Source organism: Peromyscus eremicus, chromosome 11 (assembly GCF_949786415.1).
Source record: "Peromyscus eremicus chromosome 11, PerEre_H2_v1, whole genome shotgun sequence".
In the NCBI taxonomy this organism is placed as follows: Eukaryota; Metazoa; Chordata; class Mammalia; order Rodentia; family Cricetidae; genus Peromyscus; species Peromyscus eremicus.
Genome location: NC_081427.1, coordinates 42,993,073 through 43,011,036, shown reverse-complemented (window position 1 = coordinate 43,011,036; position 17,964 = coordinate 42,993,073). Strand labels below are relative to the sequence as shown.

General features: G+C 41.5%; 1 protein-coding gene and 1 long non-coding RNA gene across 7 annotated transcripts in view; one reads left to right on the top strand and one right to left on the bottom strand.

The window, feature by feature from the left end:
• The window catches only part of Pde4d (phosphodiesterase 4D), a 267,034-nt gene that overhangs the window by 189,378 nt on the left and 59,692 nt on the right, over nucleotides 1-17,964 (top strand). The gene's annotated exons all lie outside the window — the stretch shown is intronic.
• The window catches only part of LOC131921393 (uncharacterized), a 32,397-nt gene that overhangs the window by 6,384 nt on the left and 8,049 nt on the right, over nucleotides 1-17,964 (bottom strand). The window contains exons 4-7 of one of the 6 annotated variants that reach the window (XR_009381991.1): nucleotides 16,662-16,775; nucleotides 10,258-10,304; nucleotides 9,035-9,106; nucleotides 3,935-3,976 (exon numbers count right to left, since the gene is read on the bottom strand). This is a non-coding gene — a long non-coding RNA (uncharacterized LOC131921393). The other 5 variants (XR_009381992.1, XR_009381990.1, XR_009381989.1 and 2 more) reach the window with 5 other exon arrangements.

The following is a 17,964-nucleotide window of genomic DNA, read 5'->3' as shown; positions in this document are numbered from 1 at the left end:
CAAGAAAACTTGATAGATACAGGTAACTAGAGAGGAAAAGCTCTCACAGGAAAGAGGAAAATGGGAATAAGGGTCACCCCACCAATGCTTTCTCTCCCTTTGAACAAACTTACTCTAGGCTGTATTACAGGGTGGGGAAAATCAACTATGTATTCTTTGAACAGTCCCATTACTGATGCTCAAACATGTTATTGTGCAACAATGTTACAGAAGGATAACCTCTAACAAGGGGAAATGAATAATCCACACACTTTTGGTGTGGTCATATCCAACAAGCATTCACTAGAGGCCTAGTATCTGGCAACCATATCAACACGAGTTAGATATGGTGCCAACTCTAGCAAACAGTCTAGCAATAAATCATTATGATAAGAGTATTTAGTGATTTAGCGGCTTCAAAAATTAACTTCTGATTTGACTCCCACGCATCAAACGTGATTTATCTATCTGTTCCTTAGTAATTTAGATTTTTCCCAGTCCCCTCTTAATCCTGCATGATGTCGCAAATGTAAAAGGCCAATGCACTCCTTGGTAAGGTTCTCTAAAACCAGAGCTCCCTGCTTCCCGGACTGTTAATGTGTTTCTTTTCCACTCTAAAACTTGTCCCTACTATCCAGAGTTGTTCTGACCAAATCATAGACAAACTGGAGATTTAGGATGTCAGGGAGAAAAAAGCCTCATTCAATTAGTTAAATAATCTGAGAGTGATTTCCACAATTAGTGCTCTCACTTACATTTTCCAAAATGAAAAGGCTAAATGATTGTCTCATCCCAATGATGGGTAACAGTGTCTTTGGGAAGGGAAAAGTGCTGGAGTGAGCTCTTGGCATAATTTTTTTTTTTAAAGTCTCAACATGCTTTCATTGCCTGCTCCTAGAATTTATGATGACTTTACAGCTTTCTGAGTTTTTACTATTTTTCAGGCATTGCCACTTTATATTCAGAATCTATTTAATGATAAATACTCCATGATGTACTTACATTGTCCTTGTCATTTTACAAGGCAGAGGATAAAGGTATGTAAATTAATTCTCTCTCATACGAGCATCTCAAGCTTATATGGTATCCTTTAGGACATACATTAAGTCTGGAGTCAGGGGTTGCCTTATACCATAGTCTGAGATCTTGAATGATGCCTTCCTAGGTGGGTGGACCTCCCCCTATCAACTAATCCCATCAGAATAATCTCTCACAGGCATGTCCAGAGGCTCATCTCTCACGTTATTCTAGATCTCCACAAGTTGACAGTGGACAGTGACTGTCACACCAGTGTGATAAGCCCTCGGAGCAAGTCCAGCTGAAGGGGTAAAAGGGAGGCAATGGTAGCAGCAAGCTGACAGTTCAAACTGTAAAAATGACTCAAGTTCACAACATACTGTATTCTCTTCTCTTTAGCTGGAAGCCCCCAGTTTTCCTGTTCTGTTTTTAACAAACGTTGCTTAAACTGCCATTTCCAGACAGTGTGCCCTGGATCTCATCAGCTTTGAACCAGCAATACTGTCTTGTACTTTCAGGCACTTCGACCTGTGTTTTTCTCCTTTGCTCTGGTAGTTCTAGCTCTCCAACTTCCCTGCATTACACTGAGACTTCCACTGCAGACAATTTGGAGGGCTGGAGAATGAAAACACTGTTTGCTTCATGGTATGCGAGAGGCCTAGAGCCGGGACGAAGTTTTGCTATTCCCATGAACCACACTGTCCTCTAGGCCCCAGCCAAGCCTGCAACATCTGGTGTCATTACATCCTCCCAGGGAGTCACACTGGGTCCCCTGACCTTTGCTAATATTCTGTTTATTCCTCTTGTCCTAACTGCACATGAATTTCTTCGGAAAACAGCTAATTGTTCCTTTGGTCAAGCGGTGCCTCTAGACTGTCAATTTCCTAAAGCCAAAGATCTTCTGACAATAGCCCTGTCTATGGAGAATCACATAGACTCCCAGGTCCTCTGGGAAGTCAACAACCTTTTATTGAGAAATAATGTGAAGCAAATATTTAAACAGACAGGGGTGAATCATAAGACTGTCTAGCTGTCTAACTTTGTCTGTGGAGTAAAATACAACTGATGCTGTGAGTTCCCTTTAACTCCTGAACCTCTTCCCCTGATTCACCTCCTAAGTGTCTCCCTTCCTCCACCCTGGGCCTTCCTGCCCCTCCTGTGAAGAGCTTGTTATCTGCGTCATTGGAGTTTAAGCGGAGCTTCCTCTAGGGAACTTCCACGTGAAGGAAGCAGGCAATGAAAGGCAGGAACTTGATCATCTGGATGATCCAGTGGCAAGTAAAAAAAAATAATAATAAATGAATTCAAATTTAAAAAATAACTTACTGTGGCCAAGTATGCAGACAGGGCTGACAGGAAACTTTAGAGCGAGGTGTGGAGGTGAGGGCATCTCTAGGCTAATGAGCAAGGTTTCAGGAGAGCCACCTCCAGGGGGGCTTTGCAGAGGCTCACTGAACTTTGGATGAAATCCAGATCATTACAAAGCTAGACTATTGTGTTGAGTAAGGGTGCAGATTTTCTACCATCGATGAGATTCTTGGGGAATATAAGATTACACAAAAGAGAAAGAAGAAATCCTCAGACCTGTAGGGAAGAGTTTATTTTTAAGATTTTTAGGAACAGGAGAGGAGAACAAGGGCCAGATGGAATGAGGTGCTTTCCCTAGTTGTTGACTCAGGGGAGGGTTAGTATGCAGGTGTGACTTTGGGAAATGGTGTTGGGTCATAGATCATTGTCAGCCCCCCCCCCCCCCAGGGTCAAGTATTTTGGGTCAGTTTTTGTTTCTCACAGCTCATCTCATATAGAGTCCAATTGGTCCAGGGACAGCTGAAGTCCTTTGGCCAAGGCCATTTCTGAGTCAGTGCTGGAGCCAGAAAAAGAATCTGTCCCTTGACTTCAAATTGAACAGTCTTCCGTTGACCCCCACGTTAGCATTCCACAAAAAGTCAACTTTTCTTTCCTTGACCCCACGTTAGCATTCCACAAATTCACCCCCCCCACGTCAGGATGGGATCTTACTATGTTTATCAGCCTTGTCTCAAACACCTAGCTTTTATGTCCCTCTTGCTTCAACCTCATGAATGCTGGGAAGACATACGTGTGCCACCATGCCTGGCAATCATATTTCCTTATTCCATCTTGAAATGATCAACTCCCTGTGGGATTTGTTAAAACACTACCCTTCAGAAAGTTTCTGTTACTAATGGTAAAAACTGTGGCTAGGGAAAAGCAAACTCATGCCGGGGAGATGGACCAATGCGTAAACTTCTTGCCACACAATGGAATGTGAATGCACGCAGCTGTAATCTCACTGCTCCTATGGTGAGATAGAGGTGGAAGAGAGAGAATCCCCTGAAGTTTGTAGGCCACAGAGCCTGGTATATGAAGCAGTAAACTGTGAGAGGCCCTGTCTTAAACACACTGGAAGGAGCAATACCTGAGGTTGTCCTTGGACTTCTATATATATGCCAGGGCTGAGTGTGTTTCACAAGACAAATATGCAGCATGTACACACACACACACACATACACACACACACACACACACACACACACACACACACACACACGAGCGGCATGACCACTGAAGTCCATACTATTAATTTGTATGTTCCTTAAAGTATTTAACTTTTAAAAAAATGTAGAAATTTCTAATAGCTAAATGTTGTCTTAATAGTTTAAATATGGGATTTTTAAAAGACAAAATTCTAGCAATAGTTGGCCAACATTCCAATAGTCTGTTGTTCTCTCTGTAATCCTACTGACCAGAATTTAAGACCCACCAAGCATTTTCATTCATTTATTCAGTCTCATAATGTGATGGCTTCTAGATCCACTTAGTGAGTGCCCTCTGCCTTATATGCCCAGCTGGCACACCTATAGTGCTCCACTCCATGGAAACTCACAAATGTGTAAAGAAGTTATTTAGAAATGCATACCTGTTAGCTAGCGTGCACCACCGAGTGTCCTAGGCTTCACCTCTCATGTGAAGCAGAGAAGTAGAGGAGAAATATATTACAAAAGGGAGGGAGGAAACGTAAGAATCAAACTTTCATTCATCAAACAAGCTAATTCTGACTTTTGTATTTCCAAATCAATTGGCATGCTTCAAATTCAACCTAGTGTGTCAAATCAGGACTTCAGTAGATTAAGTAGAATAGAAAACAAAAGTGCCAACTGCATGTTATAAAAATAAATATTATTTTGTATGAAGTTTTTTCTATTCCCTGTATATCAGATCAAATGTGTATCTGTGTGCATATGGTATATATAAATTCTTTAAAATATACTGCTTTAATTATATATAGATTTATTTTGTATCATATGTGTATATATGTATTACTTCTTTTGTTTCACTTAAGTTGAAATATATAGCTTATTTTTTTTTAATTTTTATTTTGCAATACAATTCAGTTCTACATATCAGCCACAGATTCCCTTGTTCTCCCCCCTCCTGCCCCCCTCACCTTCCCCCCAGCCCGCCCCCCATTCCAATCTCCTCCAGGGCAAAGCCTTCCCCACAGACTGAGATCAACCTGGTGGACTCAGTCCAGGTAGGTCCAGTCCCCTCCTCCCATGCTGAGCCAAGGGACCCTGCATAGGCCCCAGGTTTCAAACAGCCAACTCATGCAATGAGCACAGGACCCGGTCCCACTGCCTGGATGCCTCCCAAACAGATCAGGCCAATCAACTGTCTCACCCACTCAGAGGGCCTGATCCAGTTGGTGACCCCTCAGCCATTGGTTCATATTTCATGTGTTTCCATTTGTTTGGCTATTTGTCTCTGTGCTTTATCCGACCTTGGTCTCAACAATTCTCTCTCATATAAACCCTCCTCATTCTCGCTAATTGGACTCCCAGAGATCCACCTGGGGCCTAGTCATGGATCTCTGCTTCCAGATCCATCAGTAGTTGGATGAGGTTTCTAGCACGACAATTAGGGTGTTTGGCCATCCCATCACCAGAGTAGGTCAGTTCGGATTGTCTCTCGACCATTGCCAGCAGTCTGTTGTGGGGGTATCTTTGTGGATTTCTGTGGGCCTCTCTAGCACTTTGTTTCTTCCTATTCTCATGTGGTCTTCATTTACCATGGTCTCCTATTCCTTGTTCTCCCTCTCTGTTTTTGATCCAGCTGGGATCTCCCACTCACCCAAGCTCTCTTTCCCTCGACCCTCGCCCTTCACTACCCCCACTCCTGTCCAGGCTGTTCATGTAGATCTCATTCCATTTCTCTGTCGTTGGGCGATCCCTGTGTCTTTCTTGGGGTCCTGTTTTCCAGGTAGCCTCCCTGGTGATGTGAGTAGCAGTCCAGTCATCCTTGTTCCACATCTAGTATCCTGTTATGAGTGAGTACATACCATGTTTGTCTTTCTGAGTCTGGGATACCTCACTCAGGATGATTTTTTCTAGATCCATCCATTTGTCTGCAAACCTCATGATGTCATTGTTTTTCTCTGCTGAGTAGTATTCCATTGTGTATATGTACCACATTTTGTTTATCCATTCTTCAGTTGAAGGGCATCTAGGTTGTTTCCATGTTCTGGCTATTACAAACAACGCTGATATGAACATAGCTGAACAAGTGCTCTTGTGGTGTGGTTGAGCATTCCTTGGGTATATGCCCAAGAGTGGTATAGCTGGATCTTGGGGGAGATGGATTCCCAATTTTCTAAGAAATCGCCATATTGATTTCCAAAGTGGTTGTACAAGCTTGCATTCCCACCAGCAGTGGAGGAGAGTTCCCCTAGCTCCACATCCTCTCCAGCATAAGGTGTCTTCAGTGTTTTTGATCTTAGCCATTCTGACAGGCGTAAGGTGGTATCTCAGAGTTGTTTTGATTTGCATTTCCCTGATGATTAGGGATGTTGAGCAATTCCTTAAATGTCTTTCAGCCATTTGAGTTTCCTCTGTTGAGAATTCTCTGTTTAGTTCTATAGCCCATTTCTTAATTGGACTGTTGGGCATTTTGATGTCTAATTTCTTGAGTTCCTTATATATTCTGGATATCAGTCCTCTGTCAGATGTGGGATTGGTGAAGATCTTTTCCCATTCTGTAGGCTGTCGCTTTGCTTTGTTGACCGTATCCTTTGCCCTACAAAAGCTTCTCAGTTTCAAGAGGTCCCATTGATTGATTGTTTCTCTCAGTTTCTGTGCTACTGGTGTTCTATTTAGAAAGTGGTCTCCTATGCCAATGTGTTCAAGACTACTTCCTACTTTCTCTTCTAGCAGGTTCGAAATATATAGCTTATTAATGACCCTAATAATAAATTTCGTCATGAATATATATGTATACATGTACATACACACTCATACAAAACATTAGAATTACTTAGAATAGCAGCTACCACCATCTTATTTTAAACAAATACAACTATCACAAGATTCCTGTCCATGATTTTATACTAGCAATTAGCACACACATGCCTACAACCATGAGCACAACTAACAACAGTATTCATTGCACCTCCAATTTTAATCAAGTCATCTGTGTATATGTGCATAGAATACACACACACACATGTGTGTATGTGTAGAATACACATATGTTAGTTTGCATGTACATAGTTGCATCTCACTGATAAATACACACACACACACATACACATACGTGTGTGTGTGTGTGTGTGTGTGTGTGTGTGTAGAATACACATATATTAGTTTGCATGCACATAGTTGCATCTCAGTGATAAATAGAAGCGGCTGGATCTCACTTAATACTTCCAAACTTGTATGAATGAATGGAGGTGTCAGAAAGTCATGGCACACCCCACAGAAGTTGAGTTCTCCATAATGGCTACTTGTGGGAGGATACTGAAGGGTACCAAAAGTATAAGCTGGGGACTGGAGCTCATGAAGACAGAACACTTTCAAGATATTGACTCTTTCCAAGTGAATAGTGGATATGCTTAATTGTTAATTTGTTTGTTGTGTTTATTTTCAAAGAAGTACAGGGAGGTGTGGTCTCCCATCAGTATCATAAGTATGTACCCAAACAAGATTCCTTTTTAGTATTGTGTTTTAGGAAGAGATAGGGAGGAGATGGGTTGTTATAAAAAGCAGCTCTTGTGTGTTACATGTCTCAGACTTGATAAATATTTTACAAATAAATCACACATTTAAATTTAAGCAAGTCCAGTTAAAAAAGAAACAAGGACATGAATATACACCTTTTTAAAGTCAAATTTAGTCTTAAATATCCAATAAAATGGTGGGCAGTTGTTGGTGCATGCTTTTAATCTCAGCACTTGGGAGGCAGAGGCAGGGAGATCTCTGTGAGTTCGAGGCCAACCTGGTCTACAGAGCAAGATCCAGGACAGCCCAAGATACACAGAGAAACCCTGTCTCAGAAAATAATAATCCAATAAAATGTGTGTAAATGGCTAGAGTAAACCTTCCAGGGATGCATTGGGGGTGGGGTGGGGGTCTTACTGTACAAAAGAGCAAACCGAAAACACTTGGCAAATGTTTTCCGGATGATGCTGGCTTACCACGCTGCCATTTGAACCTAATGCCCATGGCTCAGGACAGCAGGAGTAAAGGGCATGCCTCCCTCCAGGAGTCTGCTTCCCTCTGCATCTCTCCACCATTACAGTGGCTTCCTAATGTCCTTCCCTCCCTCCTGTCTCTTGTCTGTTCTCTCTCCTGGAACTACCAGTGCACTTACCTAATGCCCACAACATCCATTAGCTCAAGGCCACATGTTTGTTTTCAACTTTATTTCCCTCCTCTCCCTGGAAGGAATCTCTTCCACGCATTTACGGCCCGTGAGTGAAACCCTTATTTGGGCTGCGTCAATTTCTTCTACTTGGAAACAATGCCAACCTGAGCCCCTGCTCCTGTCACCTTACAAACCACAGACTCTGCTGCAAACTTTCATCCAGGACACCTTCTTCCTTCTCCTCCACTCACGGAGCCTCAGTCCATACCCTGGCCCCTCCCTGCTCTGAGCTTCAGCAGCCCTCTCCAGCTGAATGATTTATGTGCCACCTTATACCATCTCTAGGCAGTGGCTGATCTTGTGTGTGATTTTCTCAGCAGGATATTGTAAGGTTTTGCCTAGGTCTAGGGCACTGAATCTTTCATGTTCTTGGATTTCACAGTAACTAGCATATCACAGAGAACGCTGTAAATATGGATGGGGATTTTGATTGCTCTTCAAGGAGAGAAAATGATGATGAAAAGAGGGAGGAACATTACATTTCTCAATAGCATATGTCATGAAGGCAGGAGGAACCAAGCACAGTTATACAGACAAGCTTGTAATCCTAACTACTCCCGAGGATGAGGTGGGCAGATAATTCAAAGCTAGCCTGAGCAACTTATCAAGATCCCATCTCAAAATAATACATACATACAATATGTGCATGAATTCATACATGCATGCATGCATACACACATACCTACATACTAGAAAAGAACAAGAAGTGGGATACAAAGACAAGAGAAATGGAATATTAAAAAATGGAGATGTGTGATATGTAGAAACCTATGTATCACATGATTTGTCTGACATCTGATGGTTTATCAAGCAATGATAATGGACAGATGGCAGAAAATACTCCAAAGTTTAGATGATGCTTGTTAAGTGACACTAATTGAACTACAGAGGGTCTAGCTTTTGATTGGCTTATATCCACTACAAAACTCCAAAAAGCAGCTGCACATGCAATTTCTCAAGCTTGTTTAGCCAAAGAACTCTACTAGCAAGAATATTGTAAAGGTCAGGTTCCCTGGCACATTCTTTGGGTGATGCCATAGGTGATACCTATGCTGTACCCTAATCATATATGTTCATATACACTGATTTTGCATGATTTAGTGTAGTCTAACAAAGGCTTTTTCAGATGTGAGAGTGTTCATTCACATTAAGGTCATAATTGGTTAGCACTTAAGTGTTGTTGATAGAAAAATTTTAAGTGTTTTATGATCAAGAATATGAATAAGGGCACTCCCATATTCTAAATAACTTATTACAGATTAGCTTACTTAAACAACTTTGTAAGGTGGGTCCGGATACTTGCTATGGCTTGAGTACTTACTATAAGTCAGATACTGCACTTGGGGTTTCACATGTATTTTCATACCCGTTTTCCATAGTAGCTGTACAATCCCTAATTTATAAAATAGAGAAGCATACAGGTACTATATAAAGATGGCACAGAACAATAAATAACACAGCTAGAATTCTAGAATTCAGATTCTGAGTGATTCAAGACCCTGCTCTTTCTAATTTGTCATTCTACTTCTCCAAGGAGCCCAAGGGGGTGTGGATTCTTGCATGTGTATCTAAGAGCTTGGTTATACAAGTCTATATTTTCCTAGATATCTTTACAAAGACTGTAAGACTAATTTCTCGGGGTTGGAGAGATGGTTCAGTAGTTAAGAGTGTTACTGCTAGCTGGGCGGTGGTGGCTCTCGCCTTTAGTCCCAGCACTTGGGAGGCAGAGCCAGATGGATCTCTGTGAGTTCGAGGCCAGCCTGGTCTACAGAGTGAGCTCCAGGACAGGCACTAAAACTACACGAAGAAAACTTGTTTCCGGGAAAAAAAAAAAAAAAAAAAAAAGAAAAAAAAGAAAAAAAAAAGAGTGTTACTGCTTTTGCAGAGGACCCAGCACCCACATGGTGGCTTACAACTATCTCTAACTCTAGTTCCAGGGGATTTGATGCCCTTTTTCTGGTCTCCACCAGCATCACACATGCATGCAATGAACATACATTCATACAAGGAAAGCACTCATTCACATGACATCCAAACACATTTTATAAAATGTTTCACGAGCTTTGGTGAAGTCTTTAAAAATGAAGTTTTCTTATAGCACTTTGTGTATGGAGCCTGCTTGTAAGCAAGTGGCAAATGGTTATACATGGTATATTCCACAGTTTGGAACTTTTTCTATAATGCCCAGGTAGTTACCAAACACAGGTTTACCAGTAGGCTGGTTTTTATCACTTATGGGGTTAACATACAATACAAGTAATGACAATAAATATTAACATGAGAAATAATCTTTTTGAGGCTCTGTTCATAGTATATATAGTTTTATTTTCTTCTTCTCTATGTGTGCTTTATATGTGTGCGTGTGTGTAAGTGCATGTGTATGTGGGGGACCATGGGCATGTACATGTGGAGGCCAGGGTTGACAATGAGTGTCTCCCTTGATTGTTCTCCATGAACTCTTCTGTGGCAGATTCTCTCACTGCTCAGGGACCCAGTGTCTTTTCCTCCCAAGCATTAAGATTAAAGATGAGCCAACACACCCACCTGGATTTTATGTAGATGCTGAGGTTCGGGGGCTCTCATCTTCATGCCTGCATGGTAAAAACTTTGTCAACCAAGACATATCTCCAGCTCTGGCTTTAATGTTTAATTCTCAAAAGCTTAGTCTACTAGAAAGCCCCAGTCTTTTTTGGAGTGTGTGTGTGTGTGTGTGTGTGTGTGTGTGTGTGTGTGTGTGTTTCCTTAACATGGCTTCCATTACTTTAAATGGAATCGCTGTCCCTGTGCTGTTACTTTCCCTTAGATGGCTTACAATGAAAGAGGTTTCAATGTAAAACAGAGATTTGTGAGACAGTGAAAGAAGAAAGCAGATCCTGATCCTGATTCTGAATAAGTAAGTTTCTAGGGAAGGGGTGATTAAAATAATTGCCTTCCCTTTCCCGGGCACACATTTTCAACCTGGAGTCCTTGATGATGTCAGGGAGGTCAGCAAACACTGTTAGGATAAAAAAAAATAATGATTCTATAAATTTGTGTTGTTTTCTAGGGACATTGGCATCCGATTCTCGAAAGATTTATTTAGGCTTCCAAAAAAGCGAAGAAGCACGGTGTCTTTTAAATCGCAGAGTTATCAGAAAGCACACCCTTTCATCAATGACCCCTCCTCATTGACAGGCACTCATTTAAGATGGTGTGCCTGTCAAGTGAGGAGGGAAGACGAAAGATGAAAAGGGTGATGGGCACAAGAGGAGTATGAATAAAGTCAAGGTGGCGGTGAAAAGAAATACAGGTGTAACATGGTTCAGAACTGTAAAGGTAACAGTTATTTTTTAAGACTGAAATGTCCTGTTCAGGATGGTATTATCGAAGGTGTGAAGATTAAGAAATCTCTTAGAAAAGGAAAATCTAGCAATGAATACGTGTGGAGGGAGTTTAGGGGTGGAGAAACATGGGGACGAGACGGTGGGGATGGAACTGGGAGCACAGAATACAGACATAGAGAAGGAGGTGGTGCTGAATTTTGCTGCATTGAAAGAAAAAAAAACAAATTCAGTTATGGCTATCAGAAGGTAAAAGTGAGCACTGTAACTAAGCTGAGTGTGAACCAGCAGGATTTTCTATTATGTCTTCAGGAAAATTCCTTCTTTTGCTTTTGGTTTAGGGTAGCACTTGACATCTACTCTATTTAACCATTTCCTGCCAAGTTTCTTACCTAGATGTATATATGTGTGTGTGTGTGTGTGTGTGTGTGTGTGTGTGTGTGTGTGTGTATGATAATCTCGGTCATTTAGGTTTTAATACTCATATTTAACTTCAACAGGACACTGATTTGCTTGACTACACGTAAGTTCTGGAAATGTTTTTTCCTGAAACTCTTCAAAAACAGAGAGACAGAGAGAGGAGAGAGAGAGAGAGAGAGAGAGAGAGAGAGAGAGAGAGAGAGAGAGAGAGAAAAACATGAATATATCTAGGGATCCATGTTCAGACGATATTACTGCTTGACTCTTACTTGGAAAAATATTCTTATTTGTTACAAAACAGTTATGCTTATTGATTATTCATGCATAACTATCTTCTGAAATCCTATAAATGTCAGGAACTATCCTAGACATGTTTTTTATTTAAAAAAAAAACAGGCCTAGGTACAAGTGCAGAAAATTGCAGAGACAAAAGCTAGCAAACTTGTGTTTAGATTGAACAGCTAAGAAGGTGTAGTTGTAGATGGGTTAGTTAATAAATCAGAATTTTGTAGAAGAAAGTGCAGGCATGACCTGGCAGCCAGCCTACCTGGTACATTGTGCTTTTAAGCCATGGCACGCCATGCTTCTGAGTATTCCCAGAAGTCAGAACACTGAATTCTGAAGTATGGTGAGTAGCTAGTAACTGCCCTCCTGATGGGTCGACACTCTTCACCTCTCCTTTAGGCACTTCTTCTGTATAGAGACCCTGGTGAATTAGTGCTTACTGTTCAATCCAAGGCCATGTGCTAACCAATCCAGTCACAGTCCATAGGCTTCTGCTGTGTGAGTAGCTGCTCACATGTGGCAAAGCAGAAGCTGTTCCCGGAAACCATCTCCAGAGTGGTTCCTCTCCACCCCCTTTAGCCACCCACCGGCATTGCAGGCTTGTTGGGGGATGCCCCAGTAACTACAATGGCAGAGTTTAGAAGAGTACTGAAAACAAACTGAAGAAATGTCCTCTGGAAACATAGGCATGATAATAGTACAGGTGGAAGGGGGTTTGCACATCAGAATCATGACCAAAGACATGGCATGTTGAAAACAACGTTTAGACAGGACTGTTCTGATCTTATAAAGATGTATATCCTAAGAAAAAGTGAACACAAGAAGATGATGGGCTATCACACCCATGTAGAAATGAACAGATGAGGATTGGATTGCCGTTGGCAATGTAGAAATTAAGAAGAAACTATTACGTTTACTGGTTAAGTATTAAGTGGTAGGAGTCAGATAGACAGAGGCAGAAATGAGTATGCATACATATTCCAGACTTCCTATCCATCATCAATCTTATTTTCCTGACATAATTTGTATTTCAATTTTACATATGAAATGTCCACACTGTTCCATGAGTGGACTCAATCCACAGGACTCTGGAATCATTGGACTTGGTCTTTGTCAGCTTCTGGTCAGTTCAGCAATGCCACCTACAATATGAGGTGACTCAACTCCAGTTGACTAAAAGTTGACAACCTGTAAAGCAATAGCTACCTCAGATAAAAGTCAGAAATCAGAGAGCTGAAATGTCTGAGTTGGGCTGCAACAAGAGCTCTTTCTTTTTTAAAAAAAGATAATTAGTAGGGTGTGTGTGTGTGCTCACACTTGCATGTGCACATGTGGGCACATGCTTATGTAGACACATGTATGGGTTCCAATATACTATGTGTGTATGTTTGTGTATGCCAGGGGTCAATTTCAGATTTATATAGTTCAGGAACTGTTCACTTTATTTGAGACATAGCCTCTCACTGGGATGGCTGGTCAATGAGCCCTAAAGATCTACCTGGCTTTTCTTCCCTGGTCTTGGGATTGCAAGTGCCTGGGTCTATGCTCAGCTTCTTCTCGTGGGTTCTGAAGACCAACTTCAGGTCCTCCTGCTAGCCAGTCAGCACTTTATCAACTGCACTGCCTTTACAGCCCTTTATGATGTTTTCCAAAGAATGATGTGTATAGTCATTTACAAACAAAGATGCAAAGACTGTTGGACCATAAGGCTGATTGTATTTAATGGAAACATAGATGGCCACCCTCATACTCTCTACAAGGAAATAAAATTGATTCATAACATTGCAATAATAGAATGTACATCATTGTTTTGAAGCCTACTTGCAAATTTCTTATTGTTCTTTTTTATTTTTTGAGACAGAATTTTACTTTCTAAAGTAATCCAGGCTAGCCTTGAACTCAGGACCCTCCTGCGTCAGACCCCTGAGTGCTGACATTATATGTGTGTGCATCTATGTCTAGCTTTATTTTTACTTTATTTTGACAGCTTCCTAGACAAAAACTTCCCCTGTAATATTCTTTAATATTCTTTTTAGTATTGTGTTGCTAAAATATGAGATGGGAATGTAAATTGTCTTACCCCAAATCTGTGGGTATATATGGCCAATCTTGACTATCAGTGGCAAAGCTTTAGTATTTGTCTGAATTCTAGCTATTAAACAAAATACCCTCATTGGGGACTTTGAACATCTCTTTTTCACAGTTCTCAGGACAGAAGGACTGGGATCAAGATGATAGGGCCCCCGGCTTCTGTGGAGGACCCCCTGTGTGTATAGGCTGCCAACTCCTCCCCTTTGTTTCCTCATGACAGAAGAACAATGTCATGTTCAGTCCTCTTCAAAGGGGTTCACCCCACATGTACAAGCTCTAATGTCCTAACCTGGGCACTTCCAGTTAGCAAGCCGTGATAACATCAGCGAGGATTAGACTTCAACATACTGATTTTAGGGAAATTCAAACCTTCAATCCATAACAGCATTCTCCTGTGAAATTCTCTTTTCTTTACTCTTGGGACATGCTTCACCTGGCTTTGCACTTCTCCCCGCTCTCCAATTCTGGTCTGATTTCTCCTTATATGTCCCCACATTGCCTCATCACTTTTCACATCTCCTTTCAATTTATTCCAAAAAGCAAATTGACTACATGATGTTTTAGCCTGGAAGAATTGCAATGGATTCTTCAGGAACAGTTGTAAGCTCTTAGGATACTGTAAGGTTACCTGTCTGCCTTCACTTTTTCACATTGGCTGCCTGATTAGACCTGATCTGTTTGTAGTTATCTGAAGAACCCGTTCTGCCAATGACATTAGCACCTCTGTACCAAATGCCGCCTTCAGTCCTCCGCCAAGTCAGTTCTTCAGTTTGCCTTGGAGACTCAAGACTGACATCCTCCCTTGCAGAAAGTGGTTCCAGATCTCTTGAAGGCTGTACCAAGGATCACTTGTCCTGTCCCCCATCTCTGCCATTTGTACTGCTTCCTTTCCCTTTACTGAACAAGTTACACACGTGTGGCACGCTGATTGCCTTAATTACTGGATTCTGAGCACCTGGAAGTCCAAGCCTATCTCTTTTCCTTTGTTGTGCTCAGCACGTGACACAAAGCAGGTGTTGAGTATAAGTTTATGAAAATGAAAAGAAGATCAGCCTGACCAGCAGCATGTCAACTATGGTTTAGTGCAATTAAAAAAAAAAATCTGTTTGTTTATTTATTCGTGTTGTGCCTGTGTATGGCCATCTCTCTGGCCCTGTAAGCAGGAACTTTTGTGTACTTCATTTAGTGTTTAATCTCTTAGCCTTGCTTAGAAAATTGCTGAAAGAATGAATGAGTTGCTCAAAAAAAAAAAAAGAAGAAAAGAAACAAAACCCAACAAACACAGGCTTCATCTTTCTAGCCTCGCTTGAGAGGAATCATTTTTATTTGAACCACAAATAAAGTCCAAGTCTAAAGGAGGCTATGTTTGTTGTTCAAATAGACAGTTACAGTCTGTGTAAATTCTGTTCCGCATCTAGGAGCACAGTTGGCACATTCGTACAGAGGATTTTTTTTTTTTTTTGAGGCGGAAAGACAAAATGGAGAAGGGGAGAGAGTGTATTAAGTAAGTACTACAAGATCATTTAACTCATAGCCTCCCGTTGAGACCAAAATAACCCACAACATTCTACTCACTGCCTTCAGTCTCTAGGTGAAAAAATACAGTTTCTCAAAATTAGTGAATGTAAAAATTGAATGTGGAAACTTGTGTTTCTTCAGTTTTCTTCAAGGAATAATATGGTTTATAGCTGCAGACATGTCCACAAAGCCTCTAACCCAGATTTCTGAACACAACTGGCTTCCACTCTCATTCCTTAGAAGCCCACCCCTTATCACACTGGGTGTGAGAACATTGCTGCTTTTTCTCTGCTGCACTCTCTTCTCCGGCAGACATTTGTACTTGGGACAACCTGGTGTAAAGTTTAGTCTCTTCAAGGAATTAAAGCAATTCAGCATTAAATGACTTCAATCGCTTTTTTTCCCCTTTGTTTTTCGAGACAGGGTTTCTCGGTGTAGTTTTGGTGCCTGCCCTGGATCTCACTCTGTAGACCAGGCTGGCCTCGAACTCTCAGAGATCTGCCTGGCTCTGCCTCCTGAGTGCTAGGATTAAAGACATGTGCCACCACCGCCCTGCTCAACCACTTTTTTGAAGACAGGAGGGAAGGAAATTTTATAGTATGCATTTACCTCATAAGCCAAATCTCAGTCTCTCTCCTCCTCCTCCTTCTTCTTCTTCTTCTTCTTCTTCTTCTTCTCTCTCTCTCTCTCTCTCTCTCTCTCTCTCTCTCTCTCTCTCTCCCTGTTTCACTCTTCACTCTCCCCTCCCTTTCCTCAATCAGGTTATCTTTTACTTTACTACATAGAAGAAATAACTTGAGAGATAGTTTTTTAAGAAGAGAAGACCTGTACCCTCCTGGAGTCATACTGGGCAAGTCCTATTCATGTCTAACAAAGGGAGAACCATATGTCTCTATAGGACTTCATTTGTTTTGTTTTTTTGAGACAGGGTGTCATGTATGACCCTGACTGGCCTAGAACTCACTTTGTAGACCAAAATGGCCTTGAACTCACAGAGATCCACCTGCCTCTGCCTCTGCCTCCCTAGTCCTGGGAGCAAAGGCTTGTGCTACCATCCTGGCTGCTTCTACAGGATTTTATTGCAGAGATTGTCTTAGATTAGAGTAACTACCAGGGAAGCAAATGATCTTATAAATTAATACTATGGTAATATAAATATTTTCAAAAGTAACATCCTCATTGACTGTCCTTACCTCCACAATCTTGTGTTAAACAAGTAGAGTTCTCCATCTCAAATAAAAGAAGATGCCACATCACACAGTACCCTGAGTAACTCAGCAGCTGCTACTTCTGAAGGTAGTCCAACATTCCTACCTGCTGATCCCTGAGATTTGCATAGCCAGTGTCTGCTGATGTGTCAGATTTCTCCAAATTTTGTCCAGGCTCCTTTCCCTCAGCAAGGCTCTCTGTTTGAGGCAGTCCGTTTTCCTCTAAGCATAGTCACACATCTTATTGTCCGAAGGTCCAGGGTGTGTGCTGCTTTTGTGTGTCACCTGCCTTCTTCCCTTCTCTTCCATGCATTAGTTACTTACCATATGGTGACAGATACCTGACCGAACCCCAGAGGCAACACATAGAGTCCGTGTAGATACAGGAGACGTGGTGAAGTTCATGAAGGCAGGAGCATGTGGGCTGGACCCCCCTCGTGGATCACATCTCCTGGAGAGAAGGAGAGTGCTGATGCTCACAGGGCTTTCTGCTTCTCACCCTTTTTATTCAGTCTGGAGTCCTGATTCATGGTCTGGTGCTATTCACACTCAGGAAGGCTCCTAGCTCTTTAGTTATTCCTTTCCTAGAAAGTCCTCAGAGTCTAGTCCAAAGGTGTGCCTCATCAATGTCCTGTAGTTCTGACGATCTGCAGTAACCATCACCTTGGGTTTCTTTCCTCAGGGCTAAGCCTTCTCTGCCCCCAGTTGTGTGCCAATATGACTTGAACAGGCCTCTTCTACCGTCTCACAGTCCGTGAGCTTCCTTCCTTTTCCACTGTATGGAGTGCTAAAATTGTCTTCAGTGAAAGACTCTGGTCTTCCCTTGGATAAGGGACACATTCACACTCTCATTGTGTTTCTGCAGACTCTAATAAAGCTCCTATCACATGGTGCCATATAAATGTTGAGCTATTGAGCAGACTAAAAGTTAATAGAAGTCAATCCATTTGCAAAATTCTACTAGAGCGTTTGGCAGCTCTAGAAAAAAATCGTAGTTATTGGGGAAATGTGGGGGGGACTCAAAAATATTACACATATCTTTACTTTGAGTGTTTCTTTGAAGTATTTAGTGAAAGTTTATATATTTTATATGATTTAAAAATACTTCAGAACAAGAACTCTATGCCAGAAATATCCTAGGAAATGGGAGCAGCTTGCCGTTGACCCTCTGCCTCAACCTGTTTTATATATATATATATATATATATATATATATATATATATATATATATATATATATAATACACACACTGAAAGAGAATCCAGGGTCTTCATATACTTCCCATCAGTTAAAAGGTAATGGGGGGAAAATGTGTCAGCCAAAGTTAGAGGTAACCTGTGCAGATCTTTTCCTGTAGCAGAGCCAAGGAATGATTAGCTCACATGTGAGGCAGAGGTCATTTTCTCTCT